Here is an 18,266-nt window from a genome sequence, read left to right as displayed (position 1 = left end):
ACGTGAAGGCTTAAGGCACCATTGTATGAATTTACAAGCCATAAAAATGGCATTGGCATGCAGAAATATGAAGACGTGCCTAAACCCTCCTACCACCCTATCGATCCACGGCTTGCTCATCTCGTCTCTCTGGCCGACGTAGTGCCCACCCGCCCGCCCGCTCGCTCGTTTTGTCGGTTGGCTTAGGCATACGGACTTCATTCCCAATCTAAGACTGAACCAGACTGAGGGTTGCGGTAGTAGGATCGACAGCATGCAGAGGGGGACCCGATCGATCCCCGGCTTGCGCATCCAACCCCTCTAGTCGGCTGAGCGCCAGGATGCTCATTTCGCGGGTTGACTTAGGCATACAGAGTTCATTCCCAGTCTAAGATCAGACCGGACCGAGTGTTGCGGCAGCTCATGCTGGGCTCCGGCATGTGCTGGTGCCACATTTCTCTTCACTGGGGCTTCATCATCGGAGCATCCCCGGAGAACCTGACCGGTGGCATTAGGGTTCCGCGATTGGGGGGCCGGGGGGTGTGCGCACATGATGTGCGATGGGTGCTGGTACTTGGCCCTTATATTGGCCCCCTATCTCTCATCAAACCTTGAGAACTCACAACCCCTTAAAGAGCATTTGAGATTTTACAGGTTTGCTGCCAGTAGCCATTAAAGTGTTTGAAATGGGGATACTTTTTTCAAATGGTCACAAAATCTTGTACACTTCGACTTTCTAGCTGAATTTTTTTGTCCATGACAAAAAAAATACAAGGATCACGTCTACCAAGTTTGATGCCAAAACTCCTTTCGAAAAAATTTTAAAAAATCTCGAACCGTAAAAAGTTTTGAAAATTATGAAAAATGGAAAACGAGTCGTCTTGCCATGAAACTTCACGTAAAGGTTTAAGGGACCATTGTATGAATTTACAAGCCATAAAAATGGCATTGGCACACAGAAATATGAAGATGTGCCTAAACCCACCTACCACCCCATCGATCCATGGCTTGCGCATCCTGTCTCTCTGGCCGACGTAGTGTCCGCCAGCTCGCCCACTCGTTTCATCGGTTCGCTTAGGCATACGGAGTTCATTCCCAGTCTAAGATCACACCAGATGGAGGGTTGCGGCAGCACGCAGAGGGGGACCCGGCCGATCCCCGGCTTGCGCATCTCACCCCTCTGGCCGGCTGAGCGCCCGCACGCTCATTTCGTGGGTTGACTTAGGCATACGGAGTTCATTCCTTGTCTAAGAAAACGGAGTTCATTCCCAGTCCAAGATCGGACCGGACCGGGGGTTGCGGCAGCACATACTAGGCTCGAGCATGTGCTGGTGCCGTATTTTTCTTCACCGGGGCACCATCGCCGGAGCATCGTCGGAGAACCCGACCGACGGCATTGGGGTTCTGGCGATCGGGGGGGTCGGGGGTGTGCGCACATGATGTGCGATGGGTGCTGGTACTTGGCCCTTAAATTGGCTCCCTATCCCTCATCAAACCTTGAGAACTCACACCCCCTTAAAGAGCATTTCAGATTTTACAGGTTTGCTGCCAATAGGCATTAAAGTGTTTGAAATGGAGACACTTTTTTCAAATAGTCACAAAATATTGTACACTTCGACTTTTTAACTGAATTTTTTTGTGCACGCCAAAAAAAATACAAGGATCACGTCTACCAAGTTTGGGGCCAAAACTCCTTCCGAAAAAATTGTAAAAAATCCTGAACCGCAAAAAGTTTCAAAAACTATGAAAAATAGAAAACGAGTCGTCTTGCCATGAAACTTCACGTGAAGGCTTAAGGGACCATTGTATGAATTTACAAGCCATAAAAATGGCATTGGCACATAGAAATATGAAGATGTGCCTAAACCCACCTACCACCCTATCGATCAACGGCTTGCGCATCCCGTCTCTCTGGCCGGCGTAGTGCCCACCTGTCCGCCCGTTCGTTTCATCGGTTGGCTTAGGCATATGGAGTTCATTCCCAGTCTAAGATCAGACCAGACTGAGGGTTGCGGTAGCAGGATCGGTAGCACACAGAGGGGGGCCCGGTTGATCCTCGGCTTGCACATCCTGCCCCTCTGGCCGACTAAGCGCCCGCACGCTTGTTTCGTTGGTTGACTTAGGCATACAGAGTTCATTCCCAGTCTAAGCATGCGGAGTTCATTCCCAGTCTAAGATCGGACCGGACCGAGGGTTAGGGCAGCACATGCTGGGCTTGGGCATGAGCTGGTGCTGCATTTTTCTTCGTATGGGCACCATCGCTGGAGCATCGTCGGAGAGCCTGACTAGCGGCATTGGGGTTTCGGCGATTAGGGGGGCTGGGGGGTTTCCGCACATGATGTGCGATGGATGCTGGTACTTGGCTCTTATATTGGCCCCCTATCCCTCATCAAACCTCGAGAACTCACACCCCTTTAAAGAGCATTTCAGATTTTACAGGTTTGCTACTAGTAGCCATTAAAGTGTCTGAAATGGGGACACTTTTTTCAAATGGTCACAAAATCTTGCACACTTTCGAGTTTTTAACTGAATTTTTTTGTGCATGCCAAAAAAAATACAAGGATCACGTCTACCAAGTTTGGGGCCAAAACCCCTTCCGAAAAAATTTTAAAAAATCCCGAACCGTAAAAAGTTTCAAAAATCATGAAAAATAGAAAACGAGTCATCTTGCCATGAAACTTCACGTGATGGCTTAAGGGACCATTGTATGAATTTACAAGCCATAAAAATGGCATTGGCATGTAGAAATATGAATATGTGCCTAAACCCACCTACCACCCTATCGATCCACGGCTTGCGCATCTCGTCTCTCTGGCCCGCGTAGTGCCCGCCCGCCCGCCCTCCCGCTCGTTTCATTGGTTGGCTTAGGCAAATGGAGTTCATTCCCAGTCTAAGATCGGACCAGACTGAGGGTTGCAGTAGCAGGATCGACAGCACACAGAGGGGGACTCGGTCGATCCCTGGCTTACACATGCCGCCCCTCTGACCGGCTAAGGGCCCGCACGCTCGTTTCATGGGTTGACTTAGGCATACAGAGTTCATTCCCAGTCTAAGCATACGGAGTTCATTCCCAGTCTAAGGTCAGATCAGATCGAGGGTTGCGGCAGCACATGCTGGGCTTGGGCATGTGCTGGAGCTGCATTTTTCTTCGGCAGTCCACCATCGTCGGAGCATCGTCAGAGAACCTGACCGGCGGCATTGGGGTTCCAGCGATCGGGGGGGTCGGGGGGAGTGTGCACACATGATGTGCGATGGGTGCTGGTACTTGGCCCTTATATTGGCCCCCTATGCCTCATCAAACCTCGAGAAGTCACACCCTCTTAAAGAACATTTGAGATTTTACAGGTTTGCTGCCAGTAGCCATTAAAGTGTCTGAAATGGGGACACTTTTTTCAATTGGTCACAAAATCTTGTACACTTCGACTTTTTGGCTAAATTTTATTGTGCATGCCAACAAAAATACAAGGATCACATCTACCATGTTTGGGGCCGAAACTCCCTTTGAAAAAATTTTAAAAAATCACGAACCACAAAAAGTTTCAAAAATCGTGAAAAATAAAAAACGAGTCATCTTGCCATGAAACTTCACGTGAAGGCTTAAGGGACCATTGTATGAATTTACAAGAAATAAAAATGGCATTGGCATGCAGAAATATGAAGATGTGCCTAAACCCCTTACCACCCAATCGATCCACAGCTTGTGCATCCCGTCTTTCTGGCCCACGTAGTGCCCGCCCACCCGCCCGCCCACTCGTTTCGTCGATTGGCTTAGGCATACGAAGTTTATTCCCAGTCTAAGATTAGACCGGACTGAGGGTTGCGGCAGCAGGATCGACCACACGCAGAGGAGGACCCGACTGATCCCAGGCTTGCGCATCCCGCCTCTCTAGCTGGCTGAGTGCCCGTCCGCACGCTCGTTTCATGGGTTGACTTAGGCATACGGAGTTCATTCCCAGTCTAAGCATACGGAGTTCATTCCCAGTCCAGGATAGGACTGGACCGAGGGTTACGGCAGCAGATGCTGGGCTCGGGAATGTGCTGGTGCCACATTTTTCTTCGCAGGGGCACCATCGTCGGAGCATCATCGGAGAACCTGACTGGCGGCATTGGGGTTCCGACGATCGGGGGGGCCGGGGGCTGTGCGCACATGATGTGCGATGGGTGCTGGTATTTGGCCCTTATGTTGGCCCCCTATCCCTCATCAAACCTCGAGAACTCACACCCCCTTAAAGAGCATTTGAGATTTTACAGGTTTGCTGCCAGTAGCCATTAAAGTGTCTGAAATGGGGACACTTTTTTCAAATGGTCACAAAATCTTGTACACTTCGAGTTTTTAGTTGAATTATTTTGTGCATGCCAACAAAAATACAAGGATCACGTCTACCAAGTTTGGGACTAAAACTCCTTCCAAAAAAATTTTAAAAAATCTCGAACCGTAAAAGTTTCAAAAATCGTGAAAATAGAAAACGAGTCGTCTTGCCATGAAAATTCACGTGAAGGCTTAAGGGACCATTGTATGAATTTACAAGCCATAAAAATGGCATTGGCATGAAGAGATATGAAAATGTGCCTAAACCCACCTACCACCCTATCGATCCATGGCTTGCGCATCCCATCTCTCTGGCCGACGTAGTGCCCGCCCACCCACTCGTTTCGTCAGTTGGCTTAGGCATACGGAGTTCATTCCCAGTCTAAGATCAGACCAGACTGAGGATTGTGCCAACAGGATTGGTAGCACGCAGAGGGGGACCCGGCCGATCCCCGGCTTGCGCATCTCGCCCCTCTGGCCGGTTGAGCGCCTGCACGCTCATTTCGTGGGTTCACTTAGGCATACGGAGTTCATTCCCAGTCTAAGCATACGGAGTTCATTCCCAGTCAAAGATCGGACCAGACCGAGGGTTGCGGTAGCACATGCTGGGCTTGGGCATGTGCTGGTGCCACATTTTTCTTCGCCGGGGCACCATCATCAGAGCATCGCAGGAGAACCTGATCGGTGGCATTGGGGTTCCGACGATCGGGGGGGCCGGTGGGGTGTGCACACATAATGTGTGATGGGTGCTGGTTCTTGGCCCTTATATTGGGCCCCTATCCCTCATCAAACCTTGAGAACTCACACCCCCTTAAAGAGCATTTGAGATTTTACAGGTTTGCTGCTAGTAGCTATTAAAGTGTCTGAATTGGGGACACTTTTTTCAAATGGTCACAAAATCTTGTACACTTCGAGTTTTTAGCTGAATTTTTTTGGGCATGCCAAAAAAAATACAAGGATCACGTCTACCAAGTTTGGGGCTAAAACTCCTTTCGAAAGAATTTTAAAAAATCCCGAACCGTAAAAAGTTTAAAAAATCATGAAAAATAGAAAACGAGTCGTCTTGCCATGAAACTTCACGTGAAGGCTTAAGGGACCATTGTATGAATTTACAAGCCATAAAAATGGCATTGGCATGCAAAAATATGAAGATGTGCGTAAACTCACTTACCACCATATCTATCCACGGCTTGCGCATCTCGTCTCTCTGGCCGGCGTGGAGCCCGTCCGCCCGCCCGCCTGCTCGTTTCATCGGTTGGCTTAGGCATACGAATTTCATTCCCAGTCTAAGATCGGACCGGATCGAGGGTTGCGGTAGCAGGATCGGCAGCACGTAGAGGGGGACACGGTCGATCCTCAGCTTGCTTATCCCGCCCCTCTGGCCGACTGAGCACCCGCACGCTCGTTTCGTGGGTTGACTTAGGCATACGGAGTTTATTGCCAGTCTAAGCATACAGAGTTCATTCCCAGTCTAAGATCGGACCGGATCGAGGGTTGTGGCAGCACATGCTGGGCTTGCGCATGAGCTGGTGTCGCATTTTTCTTCAGCGGGGCACCATCGTCGGAGCATCACAGAAGAACCTGACCGACGGCATTGAGGTTCCGATGATTGGGGGGTCAGGGCAGGTGTGCGCACATGATGTGTGGTGGGTGCTGGTACTTGGCCCGCATACGGAGTTCATTCCCAGTCTAAGCATACAGAGATCATTCCCAGTCTAAGATCGGACCGGACCGAGGGTTGCGGTAGCACATGGTGGGCTCGGGCATGTGCTGGTGCCGTATTTTTCTTCACCGAGGCACCATTGCCAGAGCATCATCGGAGAACCTGACCGGCAGCATTAGGGTTCCGACGATCGGGGGGGCCGGGGGGTGTGTGCACATGATGTGCATGGGTACTGGTACCTGGCCCTTATATTGGCCCCCTATCCCTCATCAAACCTCGAGTACTCACACCCCCTTAAAGAGCATTTGAGATTTTACAGGTTTGCTGCCAGTAGCCATTAAAGTGTCTTGATGGGGACACTTTTTTCAAATGGTCACAAAATCTTATACACTTCGAGTTTTTAGCTGAATTTTTTTATGCTTGCCAACAAAAGTACGAGGATCACATCAACCAAGTTTGGGGCCAACACACCTTCCAAAAAAATTTTAAAAAATCCCAAACCATAAAAAGTTTCAAAAATCATGAAAAATAGAAAACGAGTCGTCTTGCCATGAAACCTCACGTGACGGCTGAAGGGACCATTGTATGAATTTACAAGCCAAAAAAATGGCATTGGTACACAAAAATATGAAGATTTGCCTAAACCGACCTACCACACTATCGATCCACGGCTTGTGCATCCCGTCTCTATGGCCAACGTAGTGCCCGTCTGCCCGCCCGTCCGTCCGCTCATTTTGTCGATTGGCTTAGGCATACGGAGTTCATTCCCAGTCTAAGATCGGACTAGATCGAGGGTTGCGGTAGTAGGATCGACAGCACGTAGAAGGGGACCTCGCTGATCCTCGACTTTCGCATCCTGCCCCTCTGGTCGGCTGAGCACCCGTACGCTCATTTCATGGGTTGACTTAGGCATACGGAGTTCATTCCCAGTCTAAGCATACGGAGTTCATTCCCAGACTAAGATTGGACCGGACTGAGGGTTGTGACAGCACATGCTGGGCTCGGGCATTTGCTGGTGCCGCATTTTTCTTCGTCGGGGCACCATCATCGGAGCATTGCCAGAGAACCTGACTAGCGGCATTGGGGTTCCGGCGATCGAGGGGGCCGAGGGGGTGTGCGCACATGATGTGCGATGGGTGCTGGTACTTGGCCCTTATATTGGCCCCCAATCCCTCATCAACCCTCGACAACTCACACCCCCTTAAAGAGCATTTGAGATTTTACAGGTTTGCTGCCACTAGCAATTAAAGTGTCTGGATGGGGACACTTTTTTCAATTATAATCACAAAATCTTGTACACTTTGAGTTTTTAGCTGAATTTTTTTGCGCATGCCAAAAAAAATGCAAGGATCATGTCTGCCAAGTTTGGGGCCAAAACACCTTCCAAACAAATTTTAAAAAATCTCGAACCAAAAAAAGTTTCAAAAATCTTGAAAAATAGAAAACGAGTCGTCTTGCCATGAAACTTCGTGTGAAGGCTTAAGGGACCATTGTATGAATTTACAAGCCATAAAAATGGCATTGGCATGCAGAAATATGAAGATGTGCCTAAACCCACCTACCACCCTATCGATCCACGGCTTGCATATCCTGTCTCTCTGACCCACATAGTGCCCGCCCGCCCGCTCATTTCATCGATTGGCTTAGGCATACAAAGTTCATTCCCAGTCTAAGATTGGACCAGACCAATGGTTGCGGCAGCGGCAGCACGCAGAGGGGGACACGACCGATCCCCGAGATGTACGCTCGTTTCATGGGTTGACTTAGGCAAACGGAGTTCATTCCCAGTCTAAGCATACGGAGTTCATTCCTAGTCTAAGATCGGACCGGACCGAGGGTTGTGGCAGCACATGCTGGGCTCGGGCATGTGCTGGTGTCACGTTTTTCTTCGTCGGGGCACAATTACCAGAGCATCACCGGAGAACCTGACTAGCGGCATTGGGGTTCCGACGATCGAGGGGGCCGGGGGGTGTGCACAAATGATGTGCGATGGGTACTGGTTCTTGGTAGTTATATTGGCCCCCTATCCCTCATCAAACCTCAAGAACTCACACCCCCTTAAAGAGCATTTGAGATTTTACAGGTTTGCTGCCAGTAGCCATTAATGTGTCTGAAATGAGGACACTTTTTTCAAATGGTCACTAAATCTTGTACACTTTTAGTTTTTAGCTGAATTTTTTTGGGTATGCCAACAAAAATACAAGGATCACGTCTACCAAATTTGGGGCCAAAACTCCTTCCAAAAAAATTTTAAAAGATCCCTAACCAACAAAAGTTTCGAAAATCATGAAAAATAGAAAATGGGTCATCTTGCCATGAAACTTCACGTGAAGGCTTAAGGGACCATTGTATGAATTTACAAGCCATAAAAATGGGATTGGCACTTAGAAATATGAAGATGTGCCTAAACCTACCTACCACCCTATCGATCCACGGCTTACGCTTCCCGTCTCTCTGGCCGACGTAGTGCCCGCCCGTGCGCCCGCTCGCTCGTTTCATCAGTTGGCTTAGGCATACGAAGTTCATTCCCAGTCTAAGATCAGACCGAACCGAGGGTTACGGTAGCAGGATTGACAGCACACAGAGGGGGATCCGACCGATCCCCAGCTTGCGCATCCTGCCCCTCTAGTCGACTGAGCGCCCGCACGCTCATTTCGTGGGTTGACTTAGGCATACGGAGTTCATTCCCAGTCTAAGCATATGGAGTTCATTCCCAGTCTACGATCAGATCGGACCGAGGGTTACAACAGCACATGCTGGGGTCGGGCATGTGTTGGTGCTGCATTTTTCTTCGCCGGGGCACCATCGTCGGAGCATCGTCGGAGAACCTGATCGACGTCATTGGGGTTCCGGCGATCAGGGGGGCCAGGGGGTGTGCGCACATAATGTGCGATGAGTGCGGGTACTTGGCCCTTATATTAGCCCCCTATCCCTCATCAAACCTCGAGTACTCACACCCCGTTAAAGAGCATTTGAGATTTTACAGGTTTGCTGCCAGTAGCCATTAAAATGTCTGAAATGGGGACACTTTTTTCAAATGGTCACAAAATCTTGTACACTTCGAGTTTTTAGTTGAATTTTTTTGTGCATGCCAAAAAAAATACAAGGATCAAGTCTACCAAGTTTGAGGCCAAAACTCCTTCCCAAAAAATTTTAAAAATCCTGAACTGCAAAAAGTTTCGAAAATCATGAAAAATAGAAAACGAGTCGTCTTTCCATGAAACTTCACGTGAAGGCTTAAGGGACCATTGTATGAATTTACAAGCCATAAAAATGGCATTGGCATGCAAAAATATGAAGATGTGCCTAAACCCACCTACCACCCTATCGATCCACAGCTTGCACATCCCGTCTCTCTGGCCGGCGTAGTGCCCCCCGTTCGCCCGCTCGTTTCGTCGGTTGGCTTAGGCATACGGAGTTCATTCCCAGTCTAAGATTGGATCAAACTGAGGGTTGCAGCAGCAGTATTGACAGCACACAGAGGGGGACCCCGTTGATCATCGGCTTACGCATCTCACCCCTCTGGCCGGCTGAGCACCCGTACGCTCGGTTCGTGGGTTGACTTAGGCATACAGAGTTCATTCCCGGTCTAAGCATACGGAGTTCATTCCCAGTCTAAGATCAGACCAGACCGAGGTTTGTGGCAGCACATGCTGGGCTCTGGCATGTGCTGGTGCCGCATTTTCCTTCGTCGGGGCACCATCGTCGGAGCATCGTCGGAGAACCTGACCGACGGCATTTGGGTTCCGACGATCGGGGGGCCGAGGGGTGTGCGCACATGATGTGCGATAGGTGCTGGTACTTGGCCCTTATATTGGCCCCCTATCCCTCATTAATCCTTGAGAACTCACACCCCCTTAAAGAGCATTTGAGATTTTATAGGTTTGTTGCCAGTAGCCATGAAAGTGTCTGAAATGGGGACATTTTTTTCAAATGGTCACAAAATCTTGTACACTTCGAGTTTGTAGCTGAATTTTTTTGTTCATGCCAACAAAAATACAAGGATCATGTCTACCAAGTTTGGGGCTAAAACTCCATCCAAAAAAATTTTAAAAAATCTCGAACCGTAAAAAGTTTCAAAAATCATGAAAAATAGAAAACGAGTCGTCTTGCCATGAAACTTCACGTGAAGGCTTAATGGACCATTGTATGAATTTACAAGCCATAAAAATGGCTTTGGAATACAGAAATATGAAGATGTGCCTAAACCCACCTACCACCTTATCGATCCACAGCTTGCGCATCTCGTCTCTCTCCCCGGCGTAGTGCCCACCCACCCACCCGCTCGTTTCGTCGGTTGGCTTAGGCATATGGAGTTCATTCCCAGTCTAAGATTGGACCGGACCGAGGGTTGTGACAAGAGGATCGACAGCACGTAGAGGGGGACTCGGCCGATCCCCGGCTTGCATATCTCGCCCCTCTGGTCGGCTGAGTGCCCGCACTCTCGTTTCATTTGATGACTTAGGCATACGGAGTTCATTCCCAGTCTAAGCATACGAAATTCATTCCCAGTCGAAGATTGGACCGGACCGAGGGTTACGGCGGTAAATGCTGGGCTCGGGCATGTGCTGCTACCGTATTTTTCTTCGTCGGGGCACCATCGTCGAAGCATTGCCGGAGAACCTGACCGGCGGCATTGGGGTTCTGTCGATCCGGGTGGTCGAGGGCGGTTTGTGCACATGATGTGCGATGGGTGCTGGTGCTTGGCCCTTATATTGGCCCCCTATCCCTCATCAAACCTTGAGAATTCACACCCTCTTAAAGAGCATTTGAGATTTTATAGGTTTGCTGCTGGTAGCCATTAAAGTGTCCGGAATGGGGACACTTTGTTCAAATGGTCACAAAATCTTGTACAGTTCAAGTTTTTAGCTGAATCTTTTTATGCATGTGAACAAAAATACAAGGATCACGTCTACCAAGTTTGGGGGAAAAACTCTTCCCAAAAAAATTTTAAAAAATCCCGAACCGTAAAAAGTTTTGAAAATCATGAAAAATAGAAAATGAGTCATCTTGCCATGAAACTTCACGTGAAGGCTTAAGGGACCATTGTATGAATTTACAAGCCATAAAAATGGCATTGGCACACAGAAATATGAAGATGTGCCTAAACCCACCTACCACCCTATCGATCCACGGCTTGCGCATCCCGTCTCTCTGGTCGACATAGTGGCCGCCCGCCCGCCCACCCGCTCGTTTCATCGGTTGGCTTAGGCATACGGAGTTCATTCCCAGTTTAAGATTGGACCGGACCAAGGGTTGCGGCAGCAGGATCGACAGCACATAGAGGGGGACCCAATTGATCCTCGGCTTATGCATCCCGCCCCTTTGGCCGACTGAGCGCTCGCACGCTCGTTTCGTGGGTTGACTTCGGCATACGAAGTTCATTCCTAGTCTAAGTATACGGAGTTCATTCCCAGTCTAAGATTAGATCGGACCGAAGGTTACGGCATCACATGCTAGGCTCGGGCATGTGCTAGTGCAACATTTTTCTTCGTCGGGGCACAATCGTCGGAGCATCGTCGGAGAACCTGACTGACGGCATTGGGGTTCCGACGATCGGGGGGAATGGGGGGTGTCCGCACATGATGTGTGATGGGTGCTGGTACTTGGCCCTTATATTGGCCCCCTATCCCTCATCAAACCTCAAGAACTCACACCCCGTTAAAGAGCATTTGAGATTTTACAGGTTTGCTGCCAGTAGCCATTAAAGTGTCTTAAATAGGGACACTTTTTTCAAATGGTCGCAAAATCTTGTACACTTCGAGCTTTTAGCTGAATTTTTTTGTGCATGCCTCATGAAACTTCAGGTGAAGGCTTAAGGGACCATTGTATGAATTTACAAGCCATAAAAATGGCATTGGAACGTAGAAAAATGAAGATGTACCTAAACCCACCTACCATAATATCGATCCACGGCTTGCGCATCCAGTCTCTCTGGCCGGAGTAGTGCCCGCCCGCCCGCCCACTTCTTTTGTCAGTTGGCTTAGGCATACGAAGTTCATTCATAGTCTAAGATCAGATCGGACCAAGGGTTTGCTGCAGCAGGATTGGTAGCACGCAGAAGGGGACCCGACTGATCCCCGGCTTGTGCATCCCGCCCCTCTTGCCAGTTGAGCACCCGCACACTCGTCTAAGATCGGAGTTCATTCCCAATCTAAGCATATGGACTTCATTCCCAGTCTAAGATCGGACCGAATTGAGGGTTGCGGCAGCACATGCTGGGCTCAGGCATGTGCTGATGCCACATTTTTCTTCATCGGGGCACCATCGCCGGAGCACTGCCAGAGAACCTGACCGGCGGCATTGGGGTTCCGACGATCGGGGGCACCGGGGGGGTGTGCGCACATGATGTGTGATGGGCGTTGGTACTTGGCCCTTATATTGGCCCCCTATCCCTCATCAAACCTCGAGAAGTCACACCTCTTTAAAGAGCGTTTCAGATTTTACAGGTTTGCTGCCAGTAGCCATTAAAGTGTCTGAAATGGGGACACTTTTTTCAAATGGACGCAAAATCTTGTACACTTCGAGTTTTTAGCTGAATTTTTTTGTACATGCCAACAAAAATACAAGGATCACGTCTACCAAGTTTGGGGCCAAAACGCTTTTCAAATATCATGAAAAATAGAAAATGGGTCGTCTTGCCATGAAACCTTACGTGAAGGATTAAGGGACCATTGTATGAATTTACAAGCCATAAAAATGGCATTGGCATGCGGAAATATGAAGATGTGCCTAAACCCACCTAGCACACTATCGATCCATGGCTTGTGCATTCCGTCTCTCTGGCCGGCGTAGTGCCCGCCCGCCCGCCCGCCCGCCCGCCCGCCCGCTCGTTTCGTCGGTTGGCTTAGGCATACGGAGTTCATTCCCAGTCTAAGATTGGATCAATCTGAGGGTTGCAGCAGCAGTATCGACAGCACGCAGAGGGGGACCCTGCTGATCATCGGCTTACGCATCCCGCCCCTCTGGCCGGCTGAGTGCCCGTACGCTCGGTTCGCGGGTTGACTTAGGCATACAAAGTTCATTCCCAGTCTAAGCATACGGAGTTCATTCCCAGTCTAAGATCAGACCAGACCGAGGTTTGCGGCAGCACATGCTGGGCTCTGGCATGTACTGGTGCCGCATTTTCCTTCGTCGGGGCACCATCGCCGGAGCATCGTCGGAGAACCTGACCGACGGCATTTGGGTTCCGACGATGGGGGGGCCGGCGGGTGTACGCACATTATGTGCGATAGGTGCTGGTACTTGGCCCTTATATTGGCCTCCTATCGCTCATTAATCCTTGAGAACTCACACCCCCTTAAAGAGCATTTGAAATTTTACAGGTTTGCTGCCAGTAGCCATTAAAGTGTCTGAAATGGGGACACTTTTTTCAAATGGTCACAAAATCTTGTACACTTCGAGTTTTTAGCTGAATTATTTTGTGCATGCGAACAAAAATACAAGGATCACATCTACCAATTTTTGGGGCCAAAACTCCTTCCGAAAAAATTTTAAAAAATCCCAAACCGTAAAAAGTTTCAAAAATCATGAAAAATAGAAAACGAGTAGTCTTGCCATGAAACTTCACGTGAAGGCTTAAGGGACCATTGTATAAATTTACAAGCCATAAAAACGGCATTGGCATGCATAAATATGAAGATGTGCCATACCCACCTACCACCATATCGATCCAAGGCTTGCGCATCCCGTCTCTCTGGCTGGCGTAGTGCCCGTCGGCCCGCCCGCCTGCTCGTTTCGTCAGTTGGCTTAGGCATACGGAGTTCATTCCCAGTCCAAGATCAGACCGAACCAAGGGTTGCAGCAGCAGGATCAGTAGCACACAGAGGGGGACCCGACCAATCCCCAACTTGTGCATCCCGCCCCTCTGGCCGGCTGAGCGCCCACACACTCATTTCATGGGTTCACTTAGGCATACGGAGTTCATTCTCAGTCTAAGCATATGGAGTTCATTCCCAGTCTAAGATCGGACCGGACTGAGGGTTGCGGCAGCACATGCTGGGCTCGGGCATGTGCTGGTGTCGCATTTTTCTTCGTCGGGGCACCATCGTCAGAGCATTGTCGGAGAACCTGACCAACGGCATTGGGGTTTCGGTAATTGGGGGGGCCGGGGGGTGTGCGCACATGATGTGCGATGGGTGCTGGTACTTGGCCCTTATATTGGCCCCTTATCCCTCATTAATCCTTGAGAACTCACACCCCCTTAAAGAGCATTTGGGATTTTACAGGTTTGCTGCCAGTAGCCATTAAAGTGTCTGAAATGGGGACACTTTTTTCAAATGGTAACAAAATCTTGTACACTTCGAGTTTTTAGCTGAATTATTTTGTGCATGCGAACAAAAATACAAGGATCACATCTGCCAATTTTGGGGGCCAAAACTCCTTTTGAAAAAATTTTAAAAAATCCCGAACCGCAAAAAGTTTTGAAAATCGTGAAAAATAAAAAACGAGTCGTCTTGCCATGAAACTTCACATGAAGGCTTAAGGGACCATTGTATAAATTTAAAAGCCATAAAAATGGCTTTGGCACGCAGAAATATGAAGATGTGCCTAAACCCACCTACCACCCTATCGATCCACAGCCTGCGCATCCCGTCTCTCTTGTCGGCGTACTGCCCGCCCGTCCGCTCATTTTGTCGGTTGGCTTAGGCATACAGAGTTCATTCCCAGTCTAAGATCGGATTGGACCGAGGATTGCAGTAGTAGGATCGACAGCACATAGAGGGGGACCCGACCGATTCCTGCCTTGCGCATCCCGCCCCTCTGGCCGGTTGAGCACCCGTAGGCTCGTTTCGTGGGTTGACTTAGGCATACGGAGTTCATTTCGAGTCTAAGCATACGGAGTTCATTCCCAGTCTAAGATCGGATCAGACCGAGGGTTGCAGCAGCACATGCTGGGATCGGGCATGTGCTGGTGCCGCATTTTTCTTCGTCGGGGCACCATCACTGGAGCATCGTCGGAGAGCTTGACTGACGGCATTAAGGTTCCGGCGATCGGGGGGGCCGGGGGGGTGTGCGCACATGATGTGCGATGGGTGCTAGTACTTGGCCCTTATATTGGCCCCTTATCCCTCATCAAACCTCAAGAACTCACACCCCCTTAAAGAGCATTTGAGATTTTACAGGTTTGTTGCTAGTAGCAATTAAAGTGTCTGAAATGGGGACACTTTTTTCAAATGGTCACAAAATCTTGTACACTTCGAGTTTTTAGCTGAATTGTTTTTTGCATGCCAACAAAGATACAAGGATCACGTCAAACAAGTTTGGGGCCAAAACTTCTTCCGAAAAAATTTAAAAAAATCCCAAACCGCAAAAAGTTTCAAAAATCATGAAAAATAGAAAACGAGTCGTCTTGCCATGAAACTTCACGAGAAGGTTTAAGGGACCATAGTATGAATTTACATGCCATAAAATATCATTGGCACACAAAAATATGAAGATGTGCCTAAACCCACCTACCACCCTATCGATCCATGGATTGCGCATTCTGTCTCTTTGGCCGGTGTAGTGCCCGCCTGCCCGCTCGTTTCGTCAGTTGGCTTAGGCATACGAAGTTCATTCCCAGTCTAAGATTGGACGGAGTTCATTTCCACCCCTCTAGCCGATTGAGCGCCCGTACGCTCGTTTCGTGGGTTGACTTAGGCATACGGAGTTCATTCCCAGTCTAAGCATACGGAGTTCATTCCCAGTCTAAGATTGGATAGGACCGAGGGTTGTGGTAGCACATGCTGGGCTCGGGCATGTGCTGGTGCCGCATTTTTCTTCGTCGGGGCACCATCGCCGGAGCATCGTCAGAGAACCTGACCGACGACATTGGGGTTCCGACGATCGGGGGGCCGGGGGGTGTGCGCATATGATGTGCGATGGATGCTGGTACTTGGCCCTTATATTGGCCCCCTATCCCTCATCAAACCTCGAGAACTCACACCCCCTTAAAGAGCATTTGAGATTTTATAGGTTTGCTGCCAGTAGCTATTAAAGTGTCTGAAATGGGGACACTTTTTTCAAATGGTCACAAAATCTTGTACACTTCGAGTTTTTTGTTGAATTTTTTTGTGCATGCCAAGAAAAAAGCAAGGATCAAGTCTACCAAGTTTGGGGGAAAAACTCCTTCCGAAAAAATTTTAAAAAATCCCACCCACTCGTTTCGTCGGTTGGCTTAGGCATAGGGAATTCATGCCCAGTCTATGATCGGACCGGACCGAGGGTTCCGGCAGCATGATCGACAGCATGCAGAGGGTGACTCGGTCAATCCCTGGCTTGCGCATCCCACCCTTTTGGCTGGCTGAGCGCCCACACACTCATTTCATGGGTTGACTTAGGCATACAAAGTTCATTCCCAGTCTAAGCATACGGAGTTCATTCCCATTCTAAGATCGGACCGGACCGAGCGTTGCAGCAGCACAAGCTGGGCTTGGGCATGTGCTAGTGCCATATTTTTCTTCGTCAGGGCACCATCATTGGAGAATCGCCGAAGAACCTGACCGGCGGCATTGGGGTTTCGGTGATCGGGGGGGTCGGGGGGGTGTGCACACATGATGTGCGATGGGTGCTGGTACTTGGCCCTTATATTGGCCCCCTATCCTTCAGCAAACCTCAAGAACTCTCACCCCCTTAAAGAGCATTTGAGATTTACAGGTTTGTTGCCAATAGCCATTAAAGTGTCTGAAATGGGGACACTTTTTTCAAATGGTCACAAAATCTTGTACACTTGGAGTTTTTAGCTGAATTTTTTTGTGCATGCCAAAAAAAATTCAAGAATCATGTCTACCAAGTTTAGGGCCAAAACTCCTTTCGAAAAAATTGTAAAAATTCTTGAACCGTAAAAAGTTTTGAAAATCGTGAAAAATATAAAACGAGTCATCTTGCCATGAAACTTCATGTGAAGGCTTAAGGGACCATTGTATGAATTTACAAGCCATAAAAATGGCATTGGCACGTAGAAATATGAAGATGTGCCTAAACCCACCTGCCACCCTATCAATCCACGGTATGTGCATCTCGCCTTTCTGGCCGACGTAGTGCCCGCCTGCTCGTCTGCCTACTCGTTTCGTCGATTGGCTTAGGCATACGGTGTTCATTCCCAGTCTAAGATCAGACCAGACCGAGGGCTATGGCAGCAGGATCGATAGCACGCAGAGGGGGATCCGACCGATCCCTGGCTTGCGCATCCCGCCCCTCTAGCCGGTTGAGCGCCCGCACGCTCGTTTCGTGGGTTGACTTAGGCATATGGATTTCATTCCTAGTTTAAGATCGGACTGAATCGAGGGTTTGAACAGTGCATGCTGGGCTTGGGAATGTGCTGGTGCCCGTATTTTTCTTCGTCGGGGCACCATCACCGGAGAACTTGACCGACGGTATTGGGGTTCCGGCGATAGGGGGGCCAAGGGGGTGTGCAGACATGATGTGCGATGGGTGCTGGTACTTGGCTCTTATATTGGCCCCCTATCCCTCATCAAACCTCGAGAACTCACACCCCCTTAAAGAGCATTTGAGATTTCATAGGTTTGCTGCCAGTAGCTATTAAAGTGTCATAAATGGGGACACTTTTTTTAAATGGTCACAAAATCTTGTACACTTCGAGTTTTTAGCTGAATTTTTTTGTGCACACCCACAAAAATACAAGGATCACGTCTACCAAGTTTGGTACCAAAACTCCTTCCGAAAAAGGTTTAAAAAATCTTGAACCACAAAAAGTTTCAAAAATCGTGAAAAATAGAAAACGAGTCGTCTTGCCATGAAATTTCATGTGAAGGCTTAAGGGACCATTGTATGAATTTACAAGCCATAAAAATGGCATTGGCATGTAGAAATATGAAGATGTGCCTAAACCCACCTACCACCATATCAATCCACGGCTTGCGCATCCCGTCTCTCTGGCCGGCGTAGTGCCCGCCCGCCTGTCCGCTCGTTTCGTCGATTGGCTTAACCATACAGAGTTCATTCTTAGTCCAAGATTGTACCGAACTGAGGGTTGCGACAGCAGGATCTGCAGCACGTAGAGGGGGACCCGACCGATCCCCAGCTTGTGCATCCCACCCCTTTGGTCGGCTGAGCGCCCGCATGCTCGTTTCATGGGTTGACTTTGGCATACGCAGTTCATTCCCAGTGTATGATCAAACTGGACCGAGGGTTGCGGCAATGCATGCTAGGCTCGGGCATGTTCTGGTGCCGTATTTTTCTCCGTCAGGGCACCATCGCTAGAGCATCATCGGAGAACCTAACCGACGTCATTGACGTTCTGACGATCAAGGGGGCCGGGGGGTGTGCGCACATGATGTAAGATGGGTGCTGGTACTTGGCACTTATATTGGC

This window comes from Durio zibethinus, chromosome 1, assembly GCF_047325235.1.
Source record: "Durio zibethinus cultivar Kanyao isolate XHJ-2024 chromosome 1, ASM4732523v1, whole genome shotgun sequence".
In the NCBI taxonomy this organism is placed as follows: Eukaryota; Viridiplantae; Streptophyta; class Magnoliopsida; order Malvales; family Malvaceae; genus Durio; species Durio zibethinus.
The sequence above is the reverse complement of the archived record's forward strand: the minus strand, read 5'-3'. Positions refer to the sequence as shown.